Raw genomic sequence first — 12,981 nt, 5'->3', positions numbered from 1 at the left:
TTAGTCTCTTGCATAGTGCTCATTTGACCTTCTCTACTTCATTATAGTCTCTTAAAGAAGCCAACAAATTTGAATGACTACATCTCAATGATCGCATGGCTAATGATGGTTTATTGTTTATTCATTTACACTGGAAAGAAAACGTCACCATGAATATCTGTTTAAATAGTCCCTTTAGCCAAAAATAACTGTGTCAATGGCAGATGGGATCAGGATCATAGGTGAAAAACAACCCACCTTCTCCTAGGCGGATTTCGGTGCCAATTTCATATTCTGAGTTAAACATGTTTTTTTCTCTCCTGAAAATAAGTTCCTAAAAAGAGTTCCTGGCATTCCAAGTAATGATTGTAAATCCACCAAGTTAATTTATGAACCAATAAAGTCCTGTCAAGTCTCCTTCTCATCTTCTGGAAAACAGGTCTGCAGAGAGGGAAAAAAAGATCAGCTAGTTACTAAGGAAATATATTCTTGCTTCTCATATATTCCTCTTAAGCCTTGCTTTGGAGTCAGCTTCTGTGCACTGTGGAATATGGAAATCCCTGCAAACACAGAAGTTATTTGGGGCGATAATGGTCTACATTGTTGGATAGTAAGGCTTTAAGGAAATTAACAATAAATGCATCATTATTATATCCAAACTGCCATCAGATTAAATTCAAAACTCTAAATGAAAAGCTGAGGCATTCTGTTCCTGAGACACATAACATAAAATCAAGGCTGTTAGGAGGAGACAGTATTTAAGACGCGCCCCCCCCCCTTCTCCTCAGTAAACACCTTATAAATTTGTCTGAAATTTTCAAATTTTGCATTAATTGAGGTTCCTTGCCTGTTCATTTGAGTTTTGGTGTGAAAATATATCAAATCGTAACACACAAAAAGCTGCTCTCTCAAGCCACATTTCATAGCATGATTTCATCAGATGGTCTTAATTTTCTGTATGACATTATCTTTCAAGCTGACATAAGACTGGGCTGTGATATTTGCATACTCAAGACAGAACCATGCAGCTTAACTATGTTTCCGCTTGTGTGAGAATTTGGGGCATTTTTACTTTGAGAAATCAAACAAATAAACCTTCCAAAAATAAAAATAAAAGATTTCCTCTACTCTTCGAATGACTTTGTTCTTGCCTTTTTACGAAAGAAACACTCTGAGCTATTTTAAGCAATGCTATAATATCTGAACCAGTTGTTCAATACAAGTGAGGTGTATATATCTCTTGAATGTGTCTGCAGTCAACTAGTCAAGGAAGCTTGGCTATTTTACTTGGCTAGTATCCATATAATTGTAAACGTGCAAAAAGAGAGACATGATTTTATGGACAGAAAGATTTAATATTTTAAATCTTGAAATCCAGGAGAACTTCATCACTAACCTTGGAGCTAAAAGACCTAGCTCTTGACTCCCCTACTTGTCAGCTCTGCTGGGCAGGTCACCTCGCCTGTGTCAATGTGTCTTAAAGGGTATATGCACTTTACGTTAAACACGTATTTCTTGCATGCCCACGACATAATAGGTGCTGTTCTGGGTACTATAAATTTGAAAATATCCATTTATTAGTCTGGAAATAACATAGATTGAAATTCGAAGGGAATCTTAAAGAGAAGTCCAATCTACTATAGAAATGAGGGAAGTGAGACCAGGTCAGGTCAATGACCCATTTAGGATATGACACAGCTAGAGGCGGTGAGGAATAACTGGAACTCAGCTCTCCCTCTCTCACTTCCATCCTCTTCCTAACATGTAAAGCTATTGCCCACGTCTCTCTTACAAGGTTCATAGCCAGGCAAGAAGTCAGCACAAATGCTATTACTCGGAGAAAAGTATAATTAACCCCGCCCTTACTTATTGAAGTTCCATCAATGAAAACTGGTTGGTTGGTTGGTTGGTTGGTTAGTTCTCTGTCTTAATGAAAAGGGAGATAGTGTACTGGATTGTTTCTGATGAGCACAGGTCTTATCAGAATCTTCAAATAGCAGATACGCAATAAGAATTGTAGCCACTGCACATTGAATTGAAAACGCTCTTGTCAAGGTCAGCAATGACCTCCATATTTCCAAGTTCATTAATGCATTTTACTCCATCTTTCATTAATATTTGGCAAAGCTGATTGCTTCTGCCTTGAAAGATATTCTCCAAGTAGCTGCTAGGGCACCGTGTGGATCAGCTTCTCTCTCACTGGCCATGCCTTCTCCATCTCCTTCTCTTATTCTCCTCTCTTCCTGACCTCTCATCCTAGAATGCTACAAGCTCAGCCCTCAGAGCTGTTCCCTTCATTCTCTATGCTCACTCTCCCCATGAGCTTAGCCAGTCAGCCCCACAGCTTTGAATATGATCTGCAGCCTGACGATGTCCTTGTACATATCTTCAGACCCAACCTCTCCTCTGATCTTCAGATTATAAGTCAAACTGCCTACTCGTTAGCTCCACTTGCATGTTTAAGATACAGTTCTATGAGTTAAGAATGCATTCTTCTCTGAATAACAGAAAACTTGATTGGCATGGGCTTAAACAGGCAGGCTTATTTATGTCACATAGCCCAGGGCAGATATTGTTGTTCTATGGTAACATCAAGTACCCCCTGTCCTTCTGTCTTCCAACTCTATCATCTTTATGGTGCATATTTGGTGAGGATAGTTACAGGTGGTTGCTTCAACTCATGTATCCCTTCTGCATTCCAGGAAGAAGGTGGAAAGTCCAAAAAGGACAGAGGGAAAAAGCCTCATGAAGCTAGGTCTTGTCTTATTTATTATTTTTTTTCCAGGGAATTAAACCAGGCACACCTGTCTACATCTTACTAGCCAGAACTCCATCACATGGAGGTTGGGAATTGGACTATTTTATTTTTCAGTTTCTACTCCAAAGAAAAGTTGGGAGAGGGGATTGAAAGGGTAGTGACTGAGGCAAATTACATTATCTGCAGTAGCACTTGATGCTCAAGGTGTGCTCCGCATCTCTGTAAGCAGCCCCTAATTTTTCATACTCAGATGAAAGACTTCATCATCAATGACTTCTTTCTCCCTCTCATACCACACATCAAATCCAACAGTAAATCCTTTTGGATCTACCTTCAAAATATATCCAGGTTCTGACCATTTTGTACCACCTTTTCCATTCTCCTCTTAGTCCAAGCCTCCATCATCTCTGGCTTGGATTATGACAAACCCTCCTAACTAGTATCCCTGCATCCTTGCTTTCACCCTGCAGGTTATTCTCTACTCAGAGACCAAGTGATCCTTTTAAAACCTAGGTTGGCTCATGTCACTTCTCACTCAGAACCCTCCCGTGACTTCCACCTCACTCAGTATCAAATTCCAGCTCCTCACAAACAACCTACAATGACCTCCTTGTTCTTGCACCGGCTTCTTTTGGCTTCTCCCTCTGCTACACTCACCTTGGCCTCCTTGCGGTTCTTCTAGCATACCACGGCATTCTCCCACCTTCGGGCCTTTGCAGTGCTCCCTCCGTTTGAAACACTTGACTCCTACATGTCTGCAGGTCCTACTCCTCCACTTCCTTTAGGTCCCTAGTTCAGTGTCATATTATCATAGAGGCTTTCCTTGAACTCCTTACATAAAGTAGCAATGTCATCCAACTCCATCTCTTTATGTCTCTTTACATTGCTTTAACTTTTGGGGGACAACAAGATATATATGTTTCTTTTGTGTGTGGGTTTGTCAATTTCCTGTTCCCTCAACTAGATCATACCCCCAAGATACTGGAGATTTTGTTTCAATTGCCTGCACTTAGTAGTCACTCAGTATGCACATAGCAAATTAATGCTGACAGGGTGTCAAAACAATGCTAGGTACACCTATGTATTATCTGATTTAATCTTCACAGCCCTGTGAGGTAGGTACCATAGTATACTCATTTACAATTGATAAGATAGATATTCAGAAAATTTTGCAACTTACCCAAGATCTCACAGTTAATAGGTGGCAAAACCAGGACTTGACTCATAAATATCTGACTCCAAAGCCCAATCTCTTAACCCCATCCTTTATTGCCTTTCAATAAATATTGAAAGAATGATTGATATATTTACAGAAAAACAAAAGCGTAACTGAATTTTCCTTGTTCCCCAGAGCTTTTCACAGCTTAATTCTATTTGCATTGGATACTCAATTGTAGTCTTTTGTTTCCTCTGTTTTCTTATTTTTAGAAGGAGCGTTGCACAAGTCTCAAGATTCCTCCAAGAGGAGCCTCCTGGAATGAATTCACCCCCCTCCCTTGATGGAGGACTGGTCTTTTAATAGCTTGAAAATTCTCTCTGCAACATTAAAAGACAAAAAAATAGTATTATCACTGTCTAATCCAATGGGCTAGGGTGGAGGGAATGGAGATATATTTGTAGGAATGCCTGTTTTCTTCAGGTTCTCATTTTGTAATTAACTGGTTACCTAGCATTTCTTGTTGTGCGAAACTTGAAGGGAAATCTTAAGGTTGAAGAATCCACTCTTTAGGAAAGTTTAAGAATAGCATTGATAAATTATACAAATTTGCATGAGATCTGGACTTCAGAGAAATTAGGCCAGATTTATTTAACAAATATTTTTATTAAAATAGAAAGTCTTAATTCTACTGGACTTTTAGATGCATATTTTCTGTGAATGGTACTTTATTGAGAAAATCTGTGAAGAAATTTCGCATGCATGAACTTACATCTGTCTGCAGCATGGGGCAGGAAAGTTGATAATCCAAATTGGTGCATTGGTTTGTGTGCATAAATGCATGCAGGGGTAGCCTGTATTTTAAGCGGTGGTTTATCTGGGTCAGCTAAACAGGGCTCCTCTTAGTCATACCTTCAATATTTTAAGACTTTTTTTGTAATTGAATCTAACAAATATAAACTGCTTCCTATCAGAAAACCAGACTAATGAATGTGATTGGGTTCACCCCATTCTGGCTTCTTAACAATATCTGAATTCATTTTTAACTCAAGGATTCAAAGAAAAAATGAAGAGTTAAGAGTTGAGAAAGACCGCAAAGAAACTATAGATTTACTGAATCTTCAACTTAAATAGATAAATGCATAGAGCAAATCCCATAGAAGAGTAAGTATATAGCTCTTAGGTACCTCCGACATTCTCTAACCAGCCCCCAGTTATGAGTTGGTTAGATGGTCAGTTGCTGTAGATGGTTTTCCTACACAACTCTCACTGCTCAGCATGTGACCCTCGATACTGACTTGCTGACTCCTTACTCTCTCCCATTGGAATGGCTGAGAGGTTACTAGGAGCCAGGCCATTCTGATTAGTTTGCATAAATATTAGCTAAGTTGAGACCCTCTGAGGTAGGGGTAATTATTATCTCCTGGCACATAGTAGGCACTCATAAAATATTGAGGAAATTGAAGCACAGAGAGATTAGGTAGCTATCCAAGGTCACTCAGCTGGGAGGTGGCAGAGCCTCATTAAAACCCAGGCAGTCTGGCTCCAGAGCCTGGGTTTATCACTCCTGTGCAATTCTGTGCCTGCAAATGGCAGAGAACTCTGCCAATTAGCCAGCAGCTCATGCCTGCTAGCTTATTAAAGCAGACAACGTCTGCTTCAGCTACCCAGAGTTCATCACCTGCTATGATTGCTCAAGCGCCATTTAGAAGGAGGTTCTAGACAGGAGTCCAGAGACCCCACTTTCAGGTAACAACTCTGCCACAAACTAGAGGCATGACACTGGACAAGTTATTGCCTCTCGACTCTTCAGTTTCCTCAACTATAAAATGAGGGGATGGACACTAGATGATTTTAAGGTCCCTTCCAGCTATAACATTTTATGAATCTGCTTCCTCTATTATCTGTTCCTATTTCTATCACTGTTTAAAAGTTATAGCAATTGGCTTTTGAAACAATCTGTGCACTACAAGAAATAGATGATACTTTGCAGTGATATTGAAGTGACTGCCTGTGTCACTGTCCATGACTACTTCCAGGGACTCAGTGTCTAGAGTGGGAGACAAAAGGAAACAAATGATGCTCTAGTGCCATGAGCAGACTATGACAGTCTTCCTAAGTATCATTTTGACAAGAGGCAGTCACTTTAAATGGGAACCATATTTTCATAGATGATAGTAAAAAAAAACCATTTTATCATGATTTCATATTGAAAAAGCTCTAAAATAAGTGTATTTTATTTTATAATAACATAGTTTCATGCTACCACCAACACAAGATCGAAGCATGTGACTTATCAATGCGCAACCCAACAACATTGAAGACTGATGCGAAATCTCGAAAGAAAAAACATTCCACAGTTTTGATTATATCTCTAATTAGCTTTAATTCTGAAAATGAGCAAAGAATGAATTAAATATTAACTTTTGAGGTAAGATTTTTCCAGCAAATTTTGTGACAGCCTAATTCGACAACCTTTATTTCAAATTTGACCTACTATGAGATCATAAAAAACAACATTTGATGCAATATTCAGGAATCTTCAATTTTCTGAGACATTTCTATTAATCCTTAAATACTAACTCCATTCTCATTTGAAGTTCATTTACTCTTCTTCTCCATTTCTCTTCTTTAATTTCTAACCGGTTTGTTTTTACAAGATTTTCAGTTGTCATTGGTTTTGCGGATCATTCAGAGAGTTACCCAACATCATTGTCATCAACTTTATTTTCCCAAGACTTTCTGTTTCACTCCATAATGAATTTATTGTGTTTGCATTCTGTGGTACAACGTTCGACAGTCAGTGAAATGCTGATTTCTATGAAGCTTTGGCTCGTCTGGAAGAGAGAAATCCCAGGCCAAGCTTGTAAGGATGTTTGTGTGAGGATTAACTGCAAGTGCTCAGTGCATTAGAGATTATTTTCATATTGTGTCAACTTTTGCTTCCCTATGCAACCGCATGACTGCAAGTACTCAGACATGAATACTTAGATTTCAACAATCTTGTATACATCTTGTGTACAACTACGTGGTAATTATGGTAACTACGTTTAATTAGATTCATGGACACACATCTCATTGATCTACTTTTCCTTGAACACATAACTATACTCTTACGTATATTCACAAGGCTGGGTTCTCTCTAAGCAAGTAAGTGATGGTTCAGTTTAATAGCTAAATGCCTTGCATAGTCATATTTTTTGGAACTACAAGAAAATTTGAAGTCTTAGATGTCCCATGGTGCAGAGAAAAACTTCAGAGAGCTTTGTCATTCACTACCAACCTAAAAATGTCTCAGCCATTTTGATTACATATTGAGTAAAGAGTATTTATGTAAAATATAATTAAGGTTAATGACACCTTTCTTTCTTTTAAAGGACAGGTATTCCTTTATCCTCTTAGCAATGATGTGAGTAACAGCTGTTTGTCCACCGCCCATTCCCCATCCTCCTCCTGCTCTGATGTGTATCACAGGGAACTACATTTCCCAAGTTCCCTTGCTAACTAGTTATAAGAGAGTTTCAGCCAATGGGTGGAGCTGGAAGAAGCCTGAAAGGTGGGAAGAAGAGACTAGGGGAGAAGTTGGGGTATCTCTCCCTCTTACGTCTCCTAAGGTGGCATCTCTGGCTGTGGTTATACTGCCTCCATTGCTCCAGCTCCTACCTGACAGACCTCCCTCCCTGATTCTGGCCACTGCGAGGCAGCCCTCTTCCTTGGTTCTAGCCCCAACAGGTTTTCACCAGCTTTTAGATCTAGTAGCATAGGCTTTTCTTGTTTCCTGTGGCTCTCAGGGTCAACATGGCTTCCTGCCATTGCTAATCTTTGTGTTGCCTCACTGGTCCCCTTTCAGCTTCTCAGTTCTTCTATCATCTGTATGACCAATTCCTTGAATTAAATTCTTTCTTTTCAAAATACCTAAAGTGGTTTTGATTTTCTTGACTTAATCCCTGACTAATATGACAGATCCACAAAGATGCTAGTGAACTAATATAATCTAAGTCCTGGCTCAAAAGTATTTCATGAAAATTTCCCATCTGAATGAGTTGCAGCAAATGCTTTGAATAGTTTGTTTAGTTGTTCAAACACACGTGCGTCATTTAAGAACTTTCAGTGAAATGAGAATTATCTTTGGCATGTATTGCACATGATCCAAATGTACTTATTAAGGCCAAGAGTCACTTTTTGATTTTCCCAGGAAATATCTTATCACTTCTTCCTTTTTGTCATCTTTCCAATCCTCTTTTGCAGCTCCTATTTCATTGTACTAGAGCAGTGTTTCTCAATTTTGGCACGATTGACATTTGGGGCTGAATAATTGCTTGCTGCAGTGGGAGAGGGGACACTGCACTGTGCACTGTAGGATGTTTAGCATCATCCCTGACCTCTTCCCACTAGATGCCAATAGCACCCCTCATACCTACTTGTAACAGCCAGAAATATCTCCAAACATTGTCAAATGTCCCTTGGTTGGGCGGGAGGCAGGAGGCAAAGCTGCCCTTAGTTGAGGACCATTGTCCTGTAGTTATTTGTTTACAGATAGATTCCTTGTCTCGATTGTAGGTTAAGATTCATATAGAATTCATAATCCTTTTTGAAGAAATCATAAGCTGAACACATTCTTGATTTAAACATAGTAATTCAAAACTTTACTTCAAACATAGTATATTAACACTCAAAACTTTCATTAATCAATGTGTGCATGAATCAATAATTTAAAGTATTAATGAGTCATATGGATTGATTATATCAAGTTAGCTTTTCACAAAGAAGTTATAAGAGAGATAAATATAGACAGTTACATATATATTTAAGGTAAAAATTAGAAACCGTAAGGGCAATTTTTATTAGTGTTTGAACTAAATTGGTTTCAGGAGGAATGGTATAATAATGAGCACATTGTTCACCTAGCGAATGTTTTATACTATATTCAAAATGGTCACAAAAGTTATTCTGACGTGAGCCTTATAGCAATCTCTGTGGTATGTAAAAAATATCCCTGTTTTAAAATGAGGAAACCGGGACTCAGAGGGTAAGTGACCTTCCAAGCTCACGCAGTGTGAGTGTAAGAGCTAGGACCTGGCGGGGTCTTCTCCCTTCACCCCCATCCCCTCAGTGCCCTTCTCAAAGTGCAGAGCTGCCAGGGTCCATGTCCGCTTGAAGCTCTCTCCTCCCTGGTCTTGCGGGATACCACTGTCCTCCAGCTCATCATCTTCTCTACCCTTTCAAGCATCATCCTTTGCTGCCATCTCTACCTGGGCCCACGCACTAAATATGTATGTTCCTCAGTGTCCTGGCTTGGCCTGCTTCTCTTCTGACTGCACATGCTTTTTCTAGGTCATCTTATTATGTCAACCACTACATTTTCAACTCCCGAGCATGTGAGCTCTGCAGCCAAACTGCCTGGCTTCAAATCCTGGCGCCCCACCACTTAGCGTGCTTCCTTGGGGAGTTACGTAATTCTTTGTACATCAGATTCCTCATCTGTAAAATGGTGACTGAAAGTAGGATCTCCCTCCTAGAGGTCCTGCAAGGACTTCAATAGCAGGGTTCACGTATAGTCCCAAGAAAAGCGCCGAGCGTGTTGTAAGAGCTCAGTAATATTAGCAGATATGAACAAATTAAATAAAACAAGGCTTATAGATCTCGTATCCCTCAGTTGCTTCTCACTTGGGCTCCAAACCCAGATCACTAGAATAGGTGGAGAATGGAAGAGGCTATGGGCCAATGAGATGACAGTGGAGAAACAGACACCAGTGGACAGATAATAGAATGAGGAAGAAAGAGCTCCAAAAAGCTTCTCCACTGACTCACCAAGAGACAGATAGTCTCTCTCCCTCTGTTTGCGTCTGTCCCTAACATGCTGCTGTTGCTGTACTCATTGCCCTGCATTACAACTCATGTTTAGATGTGTCTTTCCCTACTGGACTGTGAGACCTTTAACTCAGTTAATAGACCATAGTCACCCCTCTCTCCTTAGCACCTAGCAAAGTGCCTGACATGTCATTGGTACTTAATAAGTCTCTGTTGAATGAAAGAATGAACGACCTGGTGAATGAGTATGGATAGCTTTTAGAAATGCATCTCCTGGGTGAAGCAAGTGGTGCGCTATGGGACCGAGCTTGGATCAGGGCATGTGATTGTCAGAGTTCTGTAGTGATGACTAAGAAGACCACTCAACAACCAGTTCTTTCCATTTTAGAAACACTCATACGTTACCTACTGCTGTAGGGGTTTAGCAAAACTGTCGCCTGGATCATGGCCTCTTGATCTGCAACTCTCTCAGAAACCTTTATTTATTTATTTTTTGAAATTTCAGTACTTCTGTTACACACCAGTTTTCTTTCTCTTTTCCTGATGTTTCCTAGTATTTCACAACCATACTGGCATGTCTTGCCCCTCTGTGGCATAAAAGCCTTTGTAATGGCATCAGTTAAGTGCAGTCATGCCCAGAGGGAGAAGGGTGGACCCAGATGCCCTCAGTTCCTTTTAGCATTAAAAGTCCCGGTGCAGAGCCTGACAGCAGTATTTCTGCACTTGCTGCACTTCTGTGGACCAGAATCTAGCAGTTGAGATCATTCCTAAACAAGGACTGCAGAGAGTAAAGGGGGCCAGGTAACGTATTGGTGGATGTTGTACAAAGTGACAGGGAACTGGAGAAAAAAAAAAATGTCTCTGTGTCCTGGAGGGATGAGAAACAAGGAAAGAAGGGAAGGGAAAAGGCCCAGCAAAGATATTTCAGTCAATTTTCTCTCTATATAAACAATTCCACTGTTAACAAAGAGAGGTTCCTTTTGATGATGGTCAGCTAAAGTGCACATTCTTTGCTGTAAAGTAGCTTTTAAAGCAAGTTTAAGGGGTTAGAAGGGTCTCAAAGAGTTTATAACTAGCTGCCTTCTGCTTTTAAGCCCTGCCAGCATCACCATCTTCCACATCTTTCCCTCTCCCCAACCCAAGGGAAGAGCAAATTTTTGTTGGTCCAGGTTAGTGCTGAGTGATGACTTTTTTGGCATCCACACCAGAGTCAGCTCGGTCTACCAGTTCAGTTCCATGTTCACAGATCCAGGGGTGATGTTTTGGCTACTGACTTAAATGTGTTAATTTTTTAACACTCACCAGGTGGCCTTTTGAAGTTAACACCCTTTTAGGAAAAGTAAGGGAAATTCACACCTCTTCAAAGGCAACTGTTTTCGGAAGACTTATAAGAGTGTAGCGTGCGTGTTGATCCACGTTGGAGCACATCGCTTGGAAAAAGCATAAAAAGTTTGCTCCAGAATTCTTTTCTTGAAAATCACATATACTAAGAATTAACTTATTCATTTTTTAAAAAATATTAAAGACAAAGCATAAGATGTTCTTGCGCTGGAAAAGGTAGGGATACAAAAGTTATCTCTCTCCTCAAGGAACCCCAGGTCTCAGGAGAGTCATTGCACTTTTATACCTACTTCCTGTTTTCGCCACTGGATTCCTGCAGGCAGACTCCTCTTAAACTCCTCTATTTTATTTATTTCGTTTTTAAATCTCTAGCCCTAGCCCAGAGCCTTGTCCAGAGAATAGACTTAATAAATGTTTGTTGATTGCCACTCCAAAGTCCTGGGAAATTTAGGAAATTCACTTTCTATCCTTGCCTTCATACTTGCTATGGTCAAAAAGTCAAAAGGTATCTTGCAGGCCAACAAACACATGGAAAGATGCCCAATGTCACTAATAATTAGGGAGATGCAAATCAAAACCACAATGAGATACCACTTCACACCCATTTGGATCGCTACTATCAAAAAAACAAAAAGAAAAAACAGAACACAACAAGCGTTGACAAGGATTTGGAAAAATCAGAACCCTTGTGCACTCTTGGTAGGCATTTAAAATCACATAGCTTCTATGGAAAACAGTAAGACAGTTCCTCAAAATATTAAACATTGGATGACCGTATGATCCAGCAATTTCACTTCTGGATATAGACCCAAAAGAAGTGAAAGCAGAGACTCAGACAGATACTTGTGCGCTCAAGATTGTAGCAGTGTTATTCACAATAGCCAAAAGGTGGAAGCAATTCAACTGTCCATCAATAGATGAATGGATAAACAAAACATGGTATATGCATACAATGGAATATTATTTAGGTTTTAAAAATGGGAAATTCTGATACATGCTACAACATGGATGACCCTTGAGGACATTATTCTAAGTGAAATAAGCCAGTCACAAAGAGACAATATTATATGATTCTATTTATATCAGGTACCTAGAGTAGTCAAATTCATAGAGACAGAAGGTAGAGTAGTGTTTGCCAGGAGTGGGGAGAGAGTGGAGTGGAGAGTTGTTTAACAGGTATAGAATTTCAATTTTGCAAAATGAAAAGAGGTCTGAGGGTTGGTTGCACAACAATGCGAATGTACTTAACACGACCAAATTGTACATTTAAAAATGATTAAGATGGCAAGTTTTGTTACATGTGTTTTATCACAATTTTAAAAAGGTACATCTGGAATCATAAATGAAGTAGTTATGTAGACAAAATACAAAACGGTGCTCTAATTCCCTCCGTATTCTTAAATGTGAATGATGTAGGTCACAAATAAAACCACTCTGATTTTTATGAGCTGCAATATTGGAATTGTATCAATTTCAGAGTCCATTAACTTCTGATAACCAGGGTGGTTAGTGATATACAGTAGAATCTTTGTGTATACGTGTGTGCAATTGTACGAGCACACCCAGGCCCCACCCCACCACGTGTGCATTAAAGATGGTGATGCTTAAAGAAAGACAGGGCAGATGTTAAATCAAGGGGGGTGATAATGTCCATCCTTTTAGAGAGAAGAGCTCGAAATTGATGTGATTTAAATGTAGCATGGCAAATATTTAGTAGTGAGATGTTCGTTTTATCAGTAACACATCTCTAAGATGAGGCCTGGAGAAAATGCAGCTCTATGTTGCTAGCATTGCTCCCTCCACTGTGCATTTCTCAGTTTATTCTCAATTAGTCACGTCAGGCCAGTTTTGTAACCCTGACATAGGAAATATCACTGTAAATAATATAGCTGGGAATTTGGAGAATATATGCTATCAGGGAGGAAATTTTTTCTCT

This window comes from Equus asinus, chromosome 16 (genome assembly GCF_041296235.1).
Source record: "Equus asinus isolate D_3611 breed Donkey chromosome 16, EquAss-T2T_v2, whole genome shotgun sequence".
Taxonomy (NCBI): Eukaryota; Metazoa; Chordata; class Mammalia; order Perissodactyla; family Equidae; genus Equus; species Equus asinus.
Note: the sequence above shows the minus strand (reverse complement) of the source record.